This window comes from Pleurodeles waltl, chromosome 11, assembly GCF_031143425.1.
Source record: "Pleurodeles waltl isolate 20211129_DDA chromosome 11, aPleWal1.hap1.20221129, whole genome shotgun sequence".
Taxonomy (NCBI): Eukaryota; Metazoa; Chordata; class Amphibia; order Caudata; family Salamandridae; genus Pleurodeles; species Pleurodeles waltl.
Genome location: NC_090450.1, coordinates 970,378,782 through 970,399,563, shown reverse-complemented (window position 1 = coordinate 970,399,563; position 20,782 = coordinate 970,378,782). Strand labels below are relative to the sequence as shown.

The 20,782-nt window shown below is 44.8% G+C and overlaps 1 protein-coding gene across 6 annotated transcripts in view; it reads left to right on the top strand.

Annotated features, from left to right (window-relative positions):
* HIC2 (HIC ZBTB transcriptional repressor 2) overlaps nt 1-20,782 on the top strand; it is a 262,898-nt gene that overhangs the window by 229,449 nt on the left and 12,667 nt on the right. Inside the window, exon 1 of one of the 6 annotated variants that reach the window (XM_069215224.1) lies at nt 15,015-15,050. The exons of the other annotated variants lie outside the window; for them this stretch is intronic. The gene's annotated coding sequence lies outside the window, so the exon portion shown is untranslated. Of the gene's footprint in view, nt 1-15,014; nt 15,051-20,782 lie in introns of those variants that run through there. 6 annotated transcript variants of the gene reach the window in all.

The following is a 20,782-nucleotide window of genomic DNA, read 5'->3' as shown; positions in this document are numbered from 1 at the left end:
CCGCTGTTCCGGGCGTCGTTGTTAGTTCTCAGATTGCCGAGAGGCCCCGGGGTCAGAGCTCCATATGGTATGAATTGAGACACATTTCTCCTGCACTTTCTTTGACTCCCGTAATATTTTCGTTATGTGCCCAGGCTTCCCTCGCTGCGGTGGTTGTGATGAACCGTTCAGATCACCCCCATCCCAGAGCGCCCTTTTATTCTTCAGTCATCTTAATCCCAGCGCCACTCTGCAGCAGCAACCTCCAGCGGCGCACCCGCTCTCCGTGCTGCAGCCCTCCACAGGCACGGTTTAGGGACGCAATGTAAAAGGGTACAAAAACAAAACTGGCACCAGCAATGCTAATAAGACTAGCATATAGCTGAAATGCCTCTTCAGTCACTGGTGAGTTTAGGCAGTCAATTTATCATACATGCCCTGTCATTCACCCTTGCACGCATACATCCATTTATCCACCCACTGACGCGCACTCACCCATCAAAAACAACCAAACTCAATGTGTGTGTGTGTGTGTGTGTCTGTGTATGTGTATATATATATATATATATATATATATCTCCTGAAATGTAATTATATGTATAATAATAATAACAGGAACAAGAACCCTCCCTTGAAACGCCTCATCACATTTAGATTTTCATAAGAAACTGCTATGACTTATGATCAACATTTTTCCATTGAACCATTCAGGAATATATCCTTTATCATTTCCATGCTGTCATTTGCTTGTCACCATGGCCAACGCTGAATTAATTTATTGAGTGTTGTCCTGATGGGAAGCCTTCCAGCATACAGGCATAAAATTACAAATATGTGCTGAACTGCATTTGTCAAAACAGTCTACTGCCCCTTCTTACAAGGACTTAAAGGGATGATCACAATGCAAATCCTCTACCTGCAGGGCTTGTCAAGAGGTAACCAGCACCAAAACCCTTCCCTATAAGCGTAACCTGTGAGATTCCATGCAACAAAATACTTGTCTACTGTCTTTAACACGGTGTAATACTTATCCACCCTTGAAGAACTGTACCCCTTACCATAAGCATTTTATTATGAATGTCACCCCTACTGACTTTATTTCTTTTCATAATAAACACGTCAGACATATGGCACGTGATGTTTGTCATTTAAAGGGGGGGGGGGCCTCGCCCGGTGAACGGTACCCTGGCTCACCCAGTTCTCATTCACATGTAGAGTAGTGTCCATTTGATTTTTTGATTTTTTTGTAAATGTTCCATTTGTCTGTGTGCCTGTAAACTCCACTGAATCTCCTCACGTGCATTATGAAAAGCTACAACCTGCCTATTAAAATTCATTTTTTTATTTATTTCTATTTGTTTGCAAATTAAATCAAATGTGTTATCATTTGTGTATGTGTTTGATGTGATGCTTGTTCCTTTATTTTTTGTGTATTGTTTTGCAGTTCAAATCATCATCAATGTTTAGGCTGGGGCCCCTGGCTCCAGTAATGACTCAGTGGAATGCCCAGGTAACAGTACTTATTCAGTGGTGATCCCCAGATTCCAGTAATGATAAAGTGGGGGTCCTCAGAAGTCAAAAGGTTCAGATTCACTGATGTAGACTGCAACACGTAAGCACTCCATGGCAAAGCCAATCGCCTTGCTGACATATTCGTTTTGCTAATGTCTGTTGTCAGTGCTGTGCGGCATATGCAAAAAAAAAAAAAAGTGTGCTCGCATATGTGTCAATATACATGTACACACCATCAGAATGATGCAAATTCCATTTGCTTTATTTCAAGATGTCTGAAGCTACTTGAATCAGTATATATCTATATCTGTCTATCTATATACATATATGTTCGATGGCATGTGTAGCTGCAGATACACATGCTGTGCACTGTTCCTGCCATCTAGTTTCTGATGGATACAACTACCTGTGGATTCCTCACCTCATGAATACTCCCATGGCGCCAGCATTCGACGGAAATCTTCTTACTAGTCTCTGCACGTCGACGAGGACGTCACTGTCTCGCACGCGACGCCGTCTGACGTCATACAGGCAATAAGAGGTCCTCGACGACGTGCGGACGTCAGTTCCCTTTTTTCCGTGCATTCGAAACGGTTATCTTCGAGGGAGCAACTGTTACTCTTGCGGTTACAGTGTATATCTTGCTGCGTACTCTTTCTCTGTGGAAATAATGTCGCAGAGAAAGTCTGGATTTAAGCCTTGTCGTGAGTGTGGAGGCAAGATGTCGGTGACGGATCCTCATTCCGATTGCCTTTGGTGTTTGAGCTCCGACCACGACGTCTCGACTTGTGATTCGTGTCAGCACATGAATCCGAAGGCCATTAAAGAACGCGAGGCGAAGCTGTTTATGGCCAAGTCAAAGGAGAAGCATCACAAGAAAAAGTCTTCTCCAAGACATCGGCGTCATCGAGACTCCCGGCGCCGTAGAGAATCTCGGCGTCATTCAAGGGAGGCTCGTTCCAGGTCTCCGGATCGGCGCCGGAGGACATGGGAGGTCAGCCCCACGGTGACGCCGCATCCTTCGACGCCGTTGCTCTCTCCGACGTCTCCAACTTCGCCTGGACAGGCGTCGGTGATTGAGGTATTGGAGCCTCAGGTGTTTTCTCCGGCGCAGACGCCGAGGCCGGCGTCGGGGTCGCCTCCGAGTCAGGCACCCCAGTATCCGGCTTTTCCCACCCCTGGAGCCGATAGTTCCGCATTCTTGAATGCGATGTATGCCATCTTCCAACAGATGGCTCCAGGGGGTGCTCCGGCTGGGCCTTTGGCCTTTTCTTTGGGTGATCCTGCGCCTCTTCGGCCGGCACCCTTTATGCCCTTTCTCCCGTTTGGGAACGTGGGCTCGGCGCCAGTGTCGGCGCCGGTGGCCGCTCCGATGGCTTCGGAGGGATTGGCCCCAGGGATTTCCATCCCGTCGACGTCGAGATTTCGGCCTGTGACTCCGGTGGGTCCATCCGTTTCATCTGCTCTTCAGTCGGCGCCGAAGTTACCTGTGGCGCCGGATGCGGCGTCGGTGGCTTCGGAAGATCGGCGCCGATCTTCGGCGGAGGTGTTTTCGACTCCGCGGATTGAGCAACGACTGCATTCAAGGAGGCGTGCTCTCCGGGTACTAGAGGAGCAGGAGTACCAACGAGCCCTAGAGGAAGGAGAGCTAGAGGACTCGGGTGATGGGCTGCGTGGACTGGAGTCGGCCAGTGGGCTGGACACTTCCCCTGAGTGGGACCTTTCGTCCCCGGGGGAATATACCGAGGAAGCTGCTTCCTTTCATACAGTGGTACGGAAGGCAGCTAGTTTTTTGGACCTGCCTTTGCCGGTGGTGGAGGCGAAACAAAACCTTTTGACAGAGGTGTTGCATCCGGCCTCAGCCGCGGCGGAGCCTCTATTACCTTTTAATGACGCTCTGCTGGATCCGGTTTTAGAGGTGTGGAAGAAGCCGGCATCTTCCCCAGCAGTTCACAGAGCCGTGGCCAGGAGGTATCGGACGGCTCCAACTGATCCTGGTTTCCTATCTAGGCACCCTACGCCGGAGAGCTTGGTTGTGCAGGCCTCCTGTTCGTCCAAGTCAGCGCCTGGTTCTTTCCCGACGGTGCCTGGGGACAGAGACTCAAAAAAGCTAGAGGCGCAGTCGAAGAAGATTTTTTCGTCCTGCAGTCTGGCGTTAAAAGCCACTAATGCGACCTGTATCCTGGGGAGGTATATTCATGCTCTGATGGATGACATCTCCTCTTCGTTTACAGAGCTTCCCCAGGGTCTTTTGGATCTTGTCTCTGATGCCCAGGCTGCTGCGACCCAAATTATCCAGACGGGACTGGATACCACCGACTCGGTAGCCAGAGCAATGGGCACAACTGTGGTGGAAAGGAGACAGGCCTGGCTACGTAACTCTGGCTTTTCGGCAGATGTACAGTCCACATTGTTGGATCTCCCGTTTGATGGGGACAAACTGTTTGGGGCTAAGGCTGATTCGGCCTTGGAACGTTTTAAGGAGAGCAGGGCCACGGCTAAGTCGTTGGGACTCCAAGCTCCTTCTTCCACGGCCTCTTCCAGATTCTTCAGGAGGTTTCGTGGATTTGGGCGTGGCTCTTCCTCCTCTTCCTTTCGGGGAAGATATCAGCAACCTGCCTCTTCCCATCCCTATAGATCTTTTAGGGGGAGGGGTAGGGTCCGCACCAGGGGAGCCTCTCAGCAGCACTCTGCCTCTTCCTCATCCTCTGGCGGGGTGCAGCAGGGGAAGCAGCCTTAGGCTTCCACCATTTCCCACTCACTCCTCTCCTGTAGGGGGAAGATTACAGCATTTTCTCACCAAATGGGAGACTGTTACGTCGGACACTTGGGTTCTCAGTGTTGTGGGAAAAGGCTACACCCTTCCCTTTCGGGAGTTTCCGCCCCTCATCCCGCCCCGCCCTTCGTATTGTTCACAAGAACACCTCCTGTTGCTAGAACAGGAGGTAGAAGTCCTCCTTTTAAAGGGCGCGGTGGAGTTGGTCCCGGAGCAGGAAAGGGGTCAAGGAGTTTACTCAAGGTATTTCCTGATTCCCAAGAAGGATGGTCGTTTGAGACCAATTCTGGACCTGAGGATCTTGAATTGGTTCCTCAAGCAGGAAAAGTTCAAGATGCTGACCCTAGCACAGGTGCTTTTGGCGTTGAACATGGAAGACTGGATGGTGTCTGTCGACTTGCAGGATGCTTACTTTCATATCCCGATACTCAAGTCACACAGGAAGTATCTCCGGTTTGTGGTGGGATCGCAACACTACCAGTTTGCGGTCCTTCCGTTTGGTCTTACTTCAGCACCTCGAGTCTTCACGAAGGTGATGTCGGTGGTTGCGGCAGAGCTCAGAAGGAAGGGGATAGCAGTATTCCCTTACTTGGACGATTGGTTGATCAAAGCCAAGTCCCCGGAGCTTGTGTTGCGTCATCTGCAGTCAACAACCCAGTTGTTGTTCGACCTGGGCTTTTCGGTGAACGAGCCCAAATCTCACCTGGAGCCCTCTCAGCGCCTCCTGTTCATAGGGGCAGTACTGGATACGACATTGGGTCGGGCCTTTCCTCTGCCTCAGCGGATTCAAGATATTCAGGATTTGGTTCCAATGTTTCGAAATGGAGCGGTAGTTCCAGTCCTCAAGGTCCTTCGTCTGCTCGGTCTTTTTGCCTCCTGCATTCTGTTGGTCACGCATGCTCGCTGGCACATGAGGGCTCTTCAGTGGTGCCTCCGAAGGCAGTGGTCTCAACACAGAGGGGATCTAGAGGGTACTGTCAAGATCTCCAGAGATGCTGCTGTGGATTTGAAGTGGTGGATTGCAAGCAACAATCTTTCACAAGGAAAACCGTTCCAGCAGTCGCCACCAGTGGCCACAGTCATAACGGATGCTTCCACTCTAGGGTGGGGAGCTCATCTGGGGGATCTGGAGATCAAAGGTCTTTGGTCTCCAGAGGAACAGATTTTTCACATCAATCTGTTAGAGTTACGGGCTGTACGTCTGGCTCTCAAGGCCTTCCTCCCTTCCCTTCGTGGTCAGTCGGTACAGGTCCTAACGGACAATACTACCACAATGTGGTACATAAACAAGCAGGGAGGAGTGGGGTCGTACCTTCTCTGCAGAGAAGCTCTTCGACTATGGTCCTGGGCAAAGGACCATCGGATTTGCTTGATAGCAAACCATCTGGCCGGAGTCTTGAACGTGCGTGCGGACAGTCTCAGTCGCCACTTCTCGGCAGACCACGAGTGGCGTCTCCATCCAGATCAAGTCCGTTTAATCTTCCAGAAGTGGGGGTTTCCTCGGGTAGATCTGTTCGCCACTCGAGAGAACGCGCATTGTCCGTTGTTCTGCAGCCTTCAGTATCCGATGCAGGAAGCGTTGGGGGACGCGTTTCAAATGACCTGGTGCGGCCAGTTGCTTTACGCGTTTCCTCCCATACCCTTGATTCCTCGAGTATTGAGGAAGATTCGCCAAGACCGGGCTCTAGTAATCGTAATAGCTCCGGATTGGCCAAGGAGGGTGTGGTACTCCGACCTTCTCCAACTCTCAACGTGCCCGCCGCTCCGTCTCCCTTTCAGGGCAGACCTCCTCTCGCAGTCGCAGGGGCAGGTTCTACACCCCAACCTCCAGAGTCTGCACCTACATGCCTGGAGATTGAACGGGGCAACCTGAGTTCCTTCTCTCTCCCGCCTGAGGTAGTGGATGTTATATTAGCGGCCAGGCGACACTCCACTAAATCTATCTACGCTAATAGGTGGTCTAAATTTGTTGCGTGGTGTGGAGAGAGGCAGATTGATCCTTTACAAGCTCATCTATCGGACGTTTTGTCTTTTGCTCTATCTCTGGCGCAGAAAGGTTGTGCAGTGGCTACCATTAAAGGTTATTTATCGGCCTTGTCAGCCTTCATATGTCTTCCAGACCAACCATCTTTATTTAAATCCCCTATTGTTATCAGATTCTTGAAAGGTCTTCTAAATCAATATCCTCCAAAGCCATTCGTTATGCCGCAATGGGATTTGTCCTTAGTCCTGACTTTCCTTATGGGGTCCCCTTTTGAACCTATGCATTCTTGCCCCTTGAGGTATTTGTTTTTAAAAACAGTCTTCCTGATAGCTATAACATCAGCAAGGAGAGTGAGTGAGTTGCAGGCCTTATCAGTAAAACCCCCTTATACAACTTTTTATGGGGATAAGGTGGTGTTGAGGACCAAGGCTGCTTTCCTCCCGAAGGTTGTTTCACCCTTCCATTTGGCTCAGGCAATTACTTTGTCCACGTTCTATCCTCCGCCTCATCCTTCCAAAGAGGAAGAAAGACTGCACCGTTTGGACCCAAAGAGAGCGTTGAGCTTCTTTATCGATAGAACAAAGGATTTCAGGCTGGAGGATCAGCTGTTTATTGGATACGTGGGCAAGAGGAGAGGAAAGGCAGTCCACAAGAGAACACTATCCAGGTGGGTTGTTCTTTACATTAAAATATGTTACTCTTTGGCAAAGAAGGATCCTCCTGAGGGCATTAGAGCTCATTCCACCAGAGCTAAGTCGGCCACTTCGGCCTTAGCCAGAGGTGTTCCTGTGGTCGACATCTGCAAGGCCGCAACTTGGTCGTCCCTTCACACTTTTGCAAAACATTACTGTTTAGATTCTGAGGTTAGAAGGGACGGCCATTTTGCACGGTCAGTGCTGCAGGATTTCTTGGTTTGACCATTTAGGCACCCACCGCCGGGCGTGGTACTGCTTTGGGACTCTATTCATGAGGTGAGGAATCCACAGGTAGTTGTATCCATCAGAAGAACGAGTTACTTACCTTCGGTAACGACTTTTCTGGTGGATACATTAGCTACCTGTGGATTCCTCACGGTCCCACCCGCCTCCCCGTTGCCTTTATGGTCTTGCCAAGTAATCCTTGAGTGAGCTCCTCTTGATCTTTGAGGGTGCAATAGATGTATATATATAATATATTTATATATATATAGGTATATGTGTATATATCTTTATGTATATACTTGGTGTGTGTATATATTTTAAAAGAAAGAGTTTTATATATATATATATATATATATATGTACATAAAAAAAGATTTACAGTTATTCATACAATGTGGTGTATTTTTACAATATAATGGATGTTGCTTTGTTCTTTCATTGCATTGCCTGGTTGTTCTCATGCACGTAAAAAATGATTGGTACTGACGTCCGCACGTCGTCGAGGACCTCTTATTGCCTGTATGACGTCAGACGGCGTCGCGTGCGAGACAGTGACGTCCTCGTCGACGTGCAGAGACTAGTAAGAAGATTTCCGTCGAATGCTGGCGCCATGGGAGTATTCATGAGGTGAGGAATCCACAGGTAGCTAATGTATCCACCAGAAAAGTCGTTACCGAAGGTAAGTAACTCGTTCGTTGGGCTCGGAGTGTTAAAAATTGTTTTTCTTCGAAGAAGTCTTTTCGAGTCACAGGACCGAGTGACTCCTCCCTTTCGGCTCCATTGCGCATGGGTGTTGACTCCATCTTAGATTGTTTTCTTTCCGCCATTGGATTCGGACGTGTTCCTCTTCGCTCCGTAATTCGAATCAGGAACATGTAGAAAATTATCTAAATTCGCTGGTATTGTTTACGTTCGGGTCCGGTTTAGTATCATCACATCGGCACCGAAAACAAGACCGCTTCGGCGGCCCTTCTGGCATTCTGCATTTAAGCAAGGCCAGGTCGGCCCGACCACACCTGTCGTCGAAGACTCATGGACCGGACCCCCTTCCGTTTCGGTCCGAAGTGTCACGCCAAGTATCCTTATACAGACCAGCATCGGGTCTGTAACCTGTGTTTATCGCCCGAACACAGAGGATACTTGTGAGGACTGCAGAGCGTTTTGATCCAAGAAGACCTTAAGAGATCGACGCGCAAGACAGTTACAGATGGCGTCGAAGCCGACACAACATCTCAACATCTCAACGTCGAAGAAGAAGAAATGCGAATATCCATTCAGGGTTCGGACTCGGAGGAGCCGACGGGGATCGACAATCGACGGCGGCGCAAAAAGTGAGTACACCTGCCCCGTCCCACAACCAAGGTCAGATCAAAAAACAAAAGGCCTCTGGGACGCCACTGCCGGAAGGCCATGGGCTCGACCCACAGAAAAGACGGTGACCAAGTAACATCGGCATCGAAAAAGGCCAAAATATTGCCGAAGACTTCCGACTCGGGTCCAGAAACCGGCACTGAAAGGAGTCTGCATTGAGTGATCTAGTTGAGCAAACCTCGAAAAAGCCCATCGGAACCGAGACCGACAATTTCCATTGGGGTTTCGGTACCGAAAAAAACAGCTTCGGAGCCGAAAAAGACTTCCTACATGGAAGAGCAGGGGCTCTCTCTACAGCTCAAAGAAAGGCACAGATTCGAGCAGGAAATGGATTTGGAAGAGCATGACCAAACTCAGCAAAGGCTACAAATCCAGAAAGACACAGGGAAAATACAAACCATCCCTCCGCTCAAGTTCAAAAGAAAACTGGCTTTTAATGAGACTGAGATGCAACCAAAAGCCAAGGTGGTTAGAGAAAATTCACCACCCCCACATTTCTCACCACAAACGTCCCCAGTTCAATCACCGCAGTTGTCACCAGTGGGTACACCAATGGCACAGTCACCCACACATACTGGGATGACTCACGACGATGCGGACCCCTGGGATCTATATGACCCACCAGTTTCGGACAACAGTCCATAGTGTTATCCAACAAAACCTTCACCGCCAGAGGACAATACGTCCAACACGCAGGTATTGGCCAGAGCAGCAACATTTCACAATGTAACAATGCACTCAGAACCAGTGGAGGATGACTTCCTGTTTAACACTCTGGCCTCCACGCATGCATCGTACCAAAGCCTGCCAATGTTACTGGGCATGTTTAAACATGCACAACAGGTTTTCCAAGAACCAGTAAAAGGGAGAGCCATCACGCCAAGGGTCGAGGAAAAAATATAAACCGCCCCCGTCAGACCCTGTGTTTATTACACAACAGCTCCCTCCGGACTAAGTGGTTGTGGGGGCTGCAAGAAAACAGGCAAATTCGCAGTCATCCGGGGATGCGCCACCCCCCTGATAAGGAAAGTCGTAAATTCGACACAGCAGGGAAAAGAGTGGCATCGCAAGCAGCCAATCAGTGGCGAATTGCCCACTCACAAGCCCTCCTTGCCCGCTATGACAGAGCATATTGGGACGAGATGCAAGACATCATCCAACATCTACCCAAAGAGAATCAAAAACGTGTCCAACAAGTGGTGGAAGAAGGACAGGCCATATCAAACAACCAGACTCTGCTGATACAGCGGCACGGACTGTCAATACAGCAGTAACAATTAGAAGGCATGCATGGCTGCGAAGTTCTGGGTTTAAACCAGAGATGCAGCAGGCGGTATTGAATATGCCGTTTAATCAACATCAGCTATTCGGGCCGGAAGTGGACACCGCAATAGAAAAAATGAAAAAGGACACGGCCAAAGCCATGGGCGCGCTCTACTCCTCTCAATACAGGGGAACATTTAGGAAACCACAGTTTAGGGGAGGGTTTAGACAGCAACCCTCAGAAACATCCACCTCTCAAACAAAACCCACTTACCAGTCTCAGTACCAGAGAGGGGGGTTTTGTGGTTCCTACAGAGGACAGTTCCCAAGAGGAAGAGGGAAATTCCAGCCTGCCAAGCAAACCCCTAGTAGCAAGCAGTGACTTCAATGTCACACTTCCCCAACACATATCACAGGTGGGGGGGAGATTAACAAAATACCACTACAATTGGGCACACATTACCACGGACACATGGGTTCTATCAATTATCCAACATGGTTACTGCATAGAGTTTACAAGATTCCCTCCAGATGTTCCCCCAAGAACACACAAAATGTCAATACAACACTTAGACCTATTACAAATAGAGGTCCAAGCACTACTAGCAAAAGAAGCCATAGAACTAGTACCTTATCACCAGAAAGGAACAGGGGTTTACTCCCTGTATTTCTTTATCCCAAAGAAAGACAAAACGTTAAGGCCTATTTTAGATCTCAGAACACTGAATCTCTTCATCAAATCAGATCATTTCCACATGGTAACACTACAGGACGTAGTCCCCTTACTAAAACAAGGGGAATACATGGCAACACTGGATCTAAAAGATGCATATTTTCACATACCCATCCATCCATCTCACAGGAAATACCTCAGGTTTGTAATACAAGGCAAACATTACCAATTCAAAGTGTTGCCATTCTGAATAACAACAGCCCCCAGGGTATTTACAAAATGCCTAGCTGTAGTAGCAGCTCATATAAGGAGAAATCACATGCACGTATTCCCGTATCTAGACGATTGGTTAATAAAAGCCAACACTCAACGACAATGTCAAATTCACACGCAATATGTAATAGATAATCCACACAAACTAGGGTTTTCAATGAATTACCAAAAATCACATTTACAACCATCCCAAATACAGCAATACTTGGGAGCAACACTCAACACACAAAAAGCAATTGACACTCCAAGTCCACAAAGAGTTCAATCATTTCAAAATATAAGATCAAGCATGCAGCCAAACCAACAATACACGGTCAGGTTTGTGATGATACTACTAGGCATAATGTCCTCATGCATAGCTATTGTCCCAAACGCAAGGCTACACATGCGGCCCTTACAACAGTGCCTAGCAACAAAATGGACGCAGGCACAGGGTCAACTCCAAGATCTAGTGTTGATAGACCGCCAAACGCTCTATTCGCTTCAATGGTGGAACCCTGTAAATTTAAACAAAGGGCGGCCTTTTCAAGACCCAGTGCCTCACGCCATTATCACAACAGATGCCTCCATGATTGGGTGGGGAGCACACCTCAACAATCGGAGCATACAAGGTCAATGGGACAGTCAACAAAAACAACTTCACATAAATCACTTAGAACTGCTAGCAGTCTTTCTAGCACTAAAAGCCTTTCAACCCCTTCTAGCCCACAAACACATTCTTGTCAAGGCAGGCAATATGACAACAATGTATTATCTAAACAAACAGGGGGGGGGACACACTTGTCACAGCTGTGTCTCCTAGCACAAAAAATATGGCATTGGGCAATTCACAACAACATTTGCCTGATAGCACAATATATATACCAGGCATTCACAATCAGTTAGCCGACAATCTCAGTCGAGATCACCAGCAAACTCATGAGTGGGAAATACATCCCCAGATTCTACAAGATCACTTCTACCGCTGGGGGACACCAAACATAGATCTGTTTGCAACAAAAGAAAATGCAAAATGCCAAAACTTCGCGTCCAGATACCCACACCCTCAGTCCAAGGGCAATGCTCCATGGATCAGCTGGTCAGGGATATTTGCTTACGCTTTTCCCCCTCTCCCGCTCATTCCTTTTCTGGTCAACGAACTGAGTCAAAACAAACTCAAACTAATACTCATAGCACCAACCTGGGCTCGCCAACCATGGTACACCACACTGTTGGACTTCTCGGTAGTACCGCACATCAAACTACCAAACAGACCAGATCTGTTAACACAACACAAACAACAGATCAGACACCCGAATCCAGCATCGCTCAACCTAGCAATCTGGCCCCTGAAGTCTTAGAATTCGGATATCTAAACCTTTCAAAAGAGTGTACAGAGGTCATTAAACAAGCAAGAAAACCCACAACAAGGCATTGTTATGCTAATAAATGGAAAAGGTTTGTTTTCTACTGCCAGGCTAATCAAATTACGCCGCTAGACGCCTCCATACAAAACATTGTAAGTTATTTACTACACTTACAAAAATCAAATCTAGCTTTTTCTTCCATTAAAATCCATCTCACTGCAATATCTGCTTATCTGCAGATTAAACATACTGAATCGCTTATTAGAATCCCAGTTATTAAAGCCTTTATGGAAGGACTAAAAAGAATCATACCCCCAAGGACACCACCAGTACCTTCATGGAATCTTAATATTGTTCTAACACGACTCATGGGTCCACCATTTGAACCCATGCATTCTTGTCAAATCCAATTTTTGACTTGTAAAGTAGCCTTTCTAATAGCCATCACTTCACTACGAAGAGTTAGCGAAATACAGGCATTAACTATCCAAGAACCCTTTATACAAATACATAAACATAAAGTGGTTCTCCGTACAAATCCACAGTTTGTTACCAAAAGTCATATCACCGTTTCATCTAAACCAAACTGTTGAACTCCCAGTCTTCTTTCCACAACCAGACCCAGTAGCAGAAAGGGCATTTCATACATTAGACATAAAAAGAGCGCTAATGTATTACATTGACAGAACAAAACAATTTCGTAAAACAGAACAATTGTTCATAGCTTTCCAAAAACCCCATGCAAGTAACACTATATCCAAACAGGGCATTGCCAGATGGATAGTCAAATGCATTCAGACCTGTTACCTTAAAGCTAAAAGAGAATTACCCATTACACCAAGGGCACACTCCACTAGAAAGAAAGGTGCCACAATGGCTTTTCTTGGTAATATACCAATGACAGAGATTTGTAAGCAGCCACCTGGTCTACACCCCATACATTTACTAAGCATTACTGTGTAGATGTGTTAGCAACACAACAAGCCACAGTAGGACAGGCTGTATTAAGAACATTATTTCAAACAACTTCAACTCCTACAGGCTGACCACCGCTTTTGGGAGGATTACTGCTTTGTAGTCTATGCACAGCATGTGTATCTACAGCTACACATGCCATCGAACGGAAAATGTCACTTACCCTGTGTACATCTGTTCGTGGCATGTTGCGCTGCAGATTCACATGCGCCCTCCAACCTCCCCAGGAGCCTGTAGCCGTTTTAGTTGCATGTAAATTGTAAATATGTAAATAAATATTCCTTTACTACACGTTATGTACATACATATCTACTCCATTGCATGGGCATCTTTAGTATCCTTATTCTACCAACTCCTACCTCACCCTATGTGGGGAAAACAATCTAAGATGGAGTCGACGCCCATGCGCAATGGAGCCGAAAGGGAGGAGGCACTCGGTCCTGTGACTCGAAAAGACTTCTTCGAAGAAAAACAACTTGTAACACTCAGAGCCCAACACTAGATGGCAGGAACAGTGCACAGCATGTGAATCTGCAGCGCAACATGCCACGAACAGATGTACACTGGGTAAGTGACATTTTCCATATATATGGTCTGTGAGGGGCTCAGGGAGCTATGGAAGAGTGGGAGGAGGAGGGGCAAACGCAGCATGCAATGGAGAGATCAACACAGGGATAGGGAGATGCATACAAGAGAGAGCAACTTAAAGTTTGGAAGGGAGAAGCACATGAGAGAGATTGCAAGAAGTACACAAGGGAGAGAGCAACCTGGTGCATGAAGGGGGGAAGCACATGAAGGAGGGAGCTGCAAAACATATGCACTCTTGTGGAGTGTTTAAACAAAAAGTAAACATTGTTCCCTAAAGATGAGCAGTGGATAAAAGAAGTTAGCTAATCAAAAAGATGATAAAGATGCCATGCTCCCCAGGAGGGACCAGCACAAGAAGAGGAACCCATCCCATAATAAGAAAGCAAATTAGAGTTCGAATAGATCAAACTAGTGCTAAGCACTGAACAGTCTTTAAATCCAGTTAGGTTTTTGTTAAGCCCACAAAAGGCCTTTTGCAGCTAGACTGCTTGTGCTGTCTGGTCCGCAAGACCTTAAAGGAACAAATTTCAAAAGTATTGAAACAAATCAATTGCTTTTTTTTTAATCATAGTGCTATACAAATACCTTCTCTATTTCTGAATATTGCAAGGAGTCTTGACGTAATAATGATTAATCTGAATTGGTTAAGAACTGTGTAAAGGGTTGTGGGTTTGTTTCCGTCAAATGTGTAAAAGCCAGGGCCTCTGGTACTATACGTTTCTGCAACGTTTTTCGCATCATTATTGATCTGCCACATAATCAATCATTTGCTGCATAATTTGCAGGTTTTAACGAAAACAATTGTTGCTAGGTCAGTTGGATCAAAAGTTACTAAAAATGCGGCAATGCTTGTTGCTGTGCAACAGAAGTCACTTTGCAAAGATTGACTGTTCACTTTTCAGATGCATATTTCTGTATTTGTGTGTTAAGCTATTACGAATAAGGTGAAACCTTTATCCCTATAGTGTTAATATGTGTAAAAATGACAAATAGTATAAATTCATTTATTACAAAATGTGCCACATTATGCCACTTATTTTGCATTTTCGTGCAACATAATTTAGAAAACCCTTTCCAGATAATTAAGTTATCCCTTGCTGTGCAAGTCCAGTGACCCTGGCCATAGCCGATTTTTATTATTATATATATCATTACCTTTTGGGTATATTTTCAATGTTGTGGGTTACTCCCTTTGTTTTCTTAACTCATGTTAAAAGCTGTGCTTTATAATGACAATTACTGAAGTCCTTTTTACAAGTTAACCTTCTAACACTGTTTGTGCCCACTCCCAGCAATTTAAGTTGTGTGATAGTAACACACTCTGATTTTTTTTTCCGCAGGTAAATGTTGCCAGATATTAAGTTGAAAGAGGCAAGCTATGCTGTAATTAGGTACAAAAACCCCAAAACCAAGAATTATTAATTTTTTCCAACATGTAAATGTCAGATTTGGGTTGTAATTTTCCCCTGTGATGATACTACAAGGGACATTCTTGGACTTGATCGTGATCCAAAATTAGGGGGTGCTGAATCGGGCCAGCTCTAAATAAAGACTCCAACTGAATTAGTTCTGTAAGTGTACAGTAAGAAGTTGACCAGCCTGAATATTTGTTTGGTCTCTGTTTTATAGCAGGGAGCCAATAAGCTTCATTAATTTGACTTCTTTATAGTCAGTCAATCAGTCATCTTTATTTAGTTACTTAAAACCATAAAAGATACATACAGTTAAAAAAAAAAGCCATGCGAACTAAGACATTACAGGAAATCTAGCAAGATAATGATGAAAATCGATGAGGTCTTGTTTTGGTTATAGATTAAGGTTTTCATCAGTTAAAACAGAAAAATAAATAACAAAATAGAACATTTCCAGCAAAAACCACATACAGTGTGATAAAACATAAATTAATAAGAGTAAGTTCATCCACTATTGATAAAACAGAGAACATACAGCCGTTCTGGAAAACTAAAAAGGACTGATTTATCGAAAGTTTTACATAACACGTACATTTCTAAGCTTAATGTTTCCAGTTAAAAACCATGATACATTATCTATACAAATTCAGAAGGCAATGTTTGTTTAAAAAAAAAAGAAAGTCGGCGCAGGTCTTACTTGGGTGAAATATTTCCCTCTCCTTAGGGGGAGAATATATATTTGCCTCAATGCCCTAAAGTGGCCACCACATAAAGTTCAAAGTGTCTTGATCTGAGAGACACGGCCATATGGTCCTAGATTTTCAACCTTGTTCCAGCCACAAGGGTAGGCCAAAAGACAACGCAGTAAATTCAACCTAACTCAAGTTAAAAAGAATCAATGGCGAGTTTGTTGCCACTGTAAGGTATGGTTCAGTGTATGGACGTGTCAGTATAACATAGGCACATACAGCTGTTTTTCCCATTTCCCTCATCTCTCTTTTTTTCTGGGTTATGAATATATAACACATTTTTACCTATGGTACATCAGTATGAGTAATCCGCTTTGGAAACCTGAACAAGTCAGGGTGCCCTAATTAAGTAAGTGCAGCTTTAATTTATCTTAGTCAGGGAATGCTTACCTTCCCTATCTGGGTTCATACAGTCCTTCAGGATGGTCCGATTCAGTCCCAACTCTGTATTTAACCAAACTCACATCCATCTAAGTAATGGGCGCAGTATGAGCAAATCTGAGATATATGCTAATTCTTTGTGCGAGAAAAGGTTTCACGCAAGGAAGGGCTGGATTGAGCTACTGGTAATGATCGCCTCAGGTTCGTATTTTCTGTAACTTGCAACTCTGAGGTGTCTCTGTATCCCAAAATATCGCTACCGTAGCTCACAAAAGAAATACAGTTAGCTTGATAGATATTTACCAGCGACTTAATGCGCTGTGCACCTAATCTGGAGGCATAATCAAACACCGAGGTATCCACCCTGGCCATCAAGTTTCTTTTTGCAGTCACCAATGGGGCTAATGAGCCTCTATTGTCAAATAAAACACCTAAATAGGGTAACGCCATCACCCTGGTAATCTCATAGCCCTCTAATATACATTTTCTTTGTCACATGCCCCTGCGACTCAAAACCTGTATTTGTGATGTATTTTATATAGTTAGTGCTTAAATAAAGGCTATTAATAAAGGCAGCAAAGGAGTTAAGACACTGCTATAACCCAGCAGCAGTTCTTACTATCCACACCGCATCATCGGAAGACAGTAGGGCAGGGATAAAGTAAGATCTCACCTGTCCGATATCTTGACATACTGAACGTAAGGTTGGATAATGTGCTTATACACAATGTAGACATTAGTAGTGCTAAAATGCACCCCTGTCTCCCCCTCACTGAATCTTGAAAGTTGTGGTTTCAGTTCCCATTGTGATCATATCTTACTACAGCCATCAGATCCTTGGTAGTTTGTGCCAAACTTGCACAATATCCCTATCAACTCCCATATTAATGAGGGTTGCCCATAATTTGCTCCCGTTTACTCTGTCGAAGTCCGACATGAGGACCATGAAGGCCACATGAAGCGAGCCACCTGTAGCGACTGTGTATTTTCATATTATCATCTAGAAGTTTAAGCACTGGTCCAGGGTACCCCGACGAAGCCTAAAAACATACTGTAGATCAGACATACCACTATTTTCATCCAGCCATAAGGATAGCCTGGAAAGGATGACCTGCCCCCCAACCTCTACCACAGAATCGATCAGCAGTATTGGCCTTTAGCAAAGTTGTTCCTTCCTCTGCCCCTTTTTATATATCAGTTTAATGATAGATCTTGTCAAAGACGGAGAGGCACCCACTTTTGTTTTATTTCTTTAGTTAATATATTCACCCAGCCGGCATAATCTAGTTTGTATAAGTCTGAGGGTACACCATCTGGTCTTGAGTGTTATTTTTGGACAGATAAGTAATTGCTTCATTCGCTTCTGAGACCTGGAATTCTATATTAAATTTACCTTCCAAACTCTTCCTATTAGAAACTGAGGCTTTGTAAGGGACAGTACCATAAATCTTTTCAAAATGTTGTACTCGGTTATCAGAGGTGATATGGCAATTTACTGCACTTCTGTTGTTCCCAACAAAACAAAGGGCAATTGACTATTTCCCAAAATCTAGCACTACAAGATAATGACATACAGTTGTTTCCAGGCCTTTTTTTAATTTAATTTTTCGGTTCAGTAATTACTAACTTTTTCTGACATTGGGCAATCTTCGATTTAACTCTCGATATTTTCTTCAAGGCTTCCAGTAGACTGTGGAGGGCCTCAAAGCATTTATACTTAAGGCATCTTCTGATGGATTCTCTGCATTTGCCCCTGTGGGTTAAATATAGTTAAATGTGTTTACAGCCGTTATAGACACTTAATAATATCTCTAGTTTAGAGTTCTCCTCTAGACAGATACGAATGTCCTGTCCTCAGGTGTTTGTTAGGACAGCTATAAGAGCCTCTGGGACCACCATATTATATTTAATTCTACGATCTTGGTCTTTGGGTACAACAGCTTGATTTAGATGGACCTTCTTTATCTAAGCCTCCCCCCTCTTGCATCCAATCTGTACTAAGATACAATGGAATATGGTCACTATACAGATTCCAACTAACACTTAACAAAATAAGATAGGAAGAAAGAAAGTTGTAATCAATAGCAGTTGTGAATTTTCTGCCAGTAGATGTGTTGCATCACTCAGATCGTTTGTTTCCTTATTAGACAGTCCTGAAAACACTACATTATGATCAGCCTAAATCGAGCAGAGGAGGTCCTCTTGTCTGGAGTGCTCCAAATGTTGTTTAATCATTGATTGGTGCTCATTGTGAACCTTAAATTTTAAATGACAAATGATAGGTACAGGGATGTATATTAAAATCCCCTAGTCCGACCACTGTCTATGGGAGGTGTTGCTTATCAGCATATGAATCCAAAAAGGCCTTCAGACCCAGTAAATGCTCAGAGGACTCTGTCTTAGAATTTTAATTATATAAAAGTTTAGCACCAGGATGTTTTTTTTTGTTTTGTTTTTTTTAAAACCAAGTTTACAGTTAATATCTAATTAGACCAATGTTGCCAAATCCCACAAAGCTCTGCCTGCAACAGAAGGTATGGCTGGGCAAAAAAAAAAACGATATGCAAACATCCATGTAAAGGGAATTGGCTATATTCCATCTTTCCTACAGCCGAACAAAGTAGTGATACAATTTGACCATGTATGATCTGATTTCTTGCTCCCTTGGCCCACTTTTTTCCAAATCAAAAACTTGATTGCATTGTTCTTATCCTTTACCATGATGGGGGCTTGAGTGGTTGCCAAAGGCACAGCCACGTTCTGTGAGAGGGTAGCTCTACCCGGGGTGGACAATCACAACCTGTGAGTAGAAGGTAGCTCTACTGAGGTGGATAGTCAGTTGTTATTACAAAGTCTATTGAGGGGCTCTTGGATTACTGAAGAAATGTACCCATGTCCTGTTGGCCTAAGTGTATAATTGAATGCCTTGTAAGGTTCTTGGGAATTGATTTAGCAACCACAGATAAAAATAACCTAAGTACCTTGATCCTGAATGTAATGCAACTGTCATACCCTTCCAAACTTATTTTCATTAGCCGCCCAGCGATATTGGGTTGATCGAAGTTGATAACAACACAAAAATCCCCTCTCCTGGTTTCTTCTGATTGCTCACCCACTCCTTTTAACCATTTTAATGTATGAGGCCAGGTAATGCCACCCTATCTCTCACCTGCTTGTCACAGCAATTAAGAACTTTATTTTTCAATTGATGTGTTGATTCTCTCATACCTGATCTCAGTGGGGGTACTCTGGTAAGAATGGCCACCTGGGGAGGAGAATCTGGGGTGAGGTGTGCACTATCTATATGGTTCTGTGCCCTATCCGTGTGGATAATTGGCTGATTTCCATCCCTAGCTCTCTGTATAGTTTACCCTGCTGAGACATAAGGCCCAAATGAAGGCCCTCATCCTTTTCTAAAAGCTGATCCATTTAGCATATTGCTCCAGTCATAATATGTGATAGGTAACCTTTTACTAAATTCCTATGTAGTACTGTTTTACAATTATGACTTTGATTCTTTTATAGGGTGGTGATTCGGGGACAAGGTAATGTGTTTTCCATCGCTCACATTAGACAATTGTGAGCGAAGATATGGGTGTCCGTAAGCTAATTTTTTTTACCTTCAACGAGCGAAACGTCCGAGTCCTTAACAGATTACTTGTTCTTGGTCAACCTATCCTGTAATCTTACAACAACAATGTTTATTAAAGTTTCCACTTTCTGATAGAGTTCACTCATCAAGGTTTTGTATACGTCTTTAAAATAATCAACATCTGGGTTATCTCAGCATTCAAGATACTATTGTCTAAGTTCACAAATCCCATGAGAACATTACTGCCCTTGGTAGGGCCATCTCTCATGGTAACTGTTGTTTTCCTCACGTACTTTTTCGTTGGTCCAGTTCCTGCTTCATCATCCCGATTTCCCTCCTTACATTGGTCATCCGGGGAAGTTACAGGGTGTTCACCCCCTGGCCCCACTTCCTCTTCAACAACGAGAATGTCATTCTTTAGAGCTCCAACGAAGTAAGAAATTAGATAATAGATGGACCTTTCCGAGGTCCCCTTGAGACAGCAGACAAAGTAATTTTCGCTCACCCATCTTGCATTTTTCTCCTAATGAAACTAGCAGCCGTTAGAGGGATGACTCAGCCCTGCTTCCTCTGGAATCTGACGGGGGCAGTTGGGCCTGTTTTTGCCCTGGTTTTCACCCGGGCGCGTCCTGTGCATGTCCCGCACCTCGGTGCAGCAGCCCCTCCTCCATGACACAGCAAGGGTTGTGGACCTTGTTGTGTAAAGTCTCCTGCGCCACGAGCAGTGTAGCAGAGCTCTATGCGCCCATCCGGCGCAATGCAGCAAGCTTCGCTGGGGCGCAGCAAGGACTGTGGACCTTGTGGTCCTGCCCACGATGCAGCCCGGAGTTTTCTTTATAGTCAGTACTCTTGGTATGTCCTAAGTTGACTGAGTGTGAGATATGTTGCCGCATACTGGTCAAATGTGCATTTTTTTTATGAATTCACATTCACTGGTTTAAATATACATTCTTTGGTATAATAGTACATTTATAGGTTTAAAATTAATT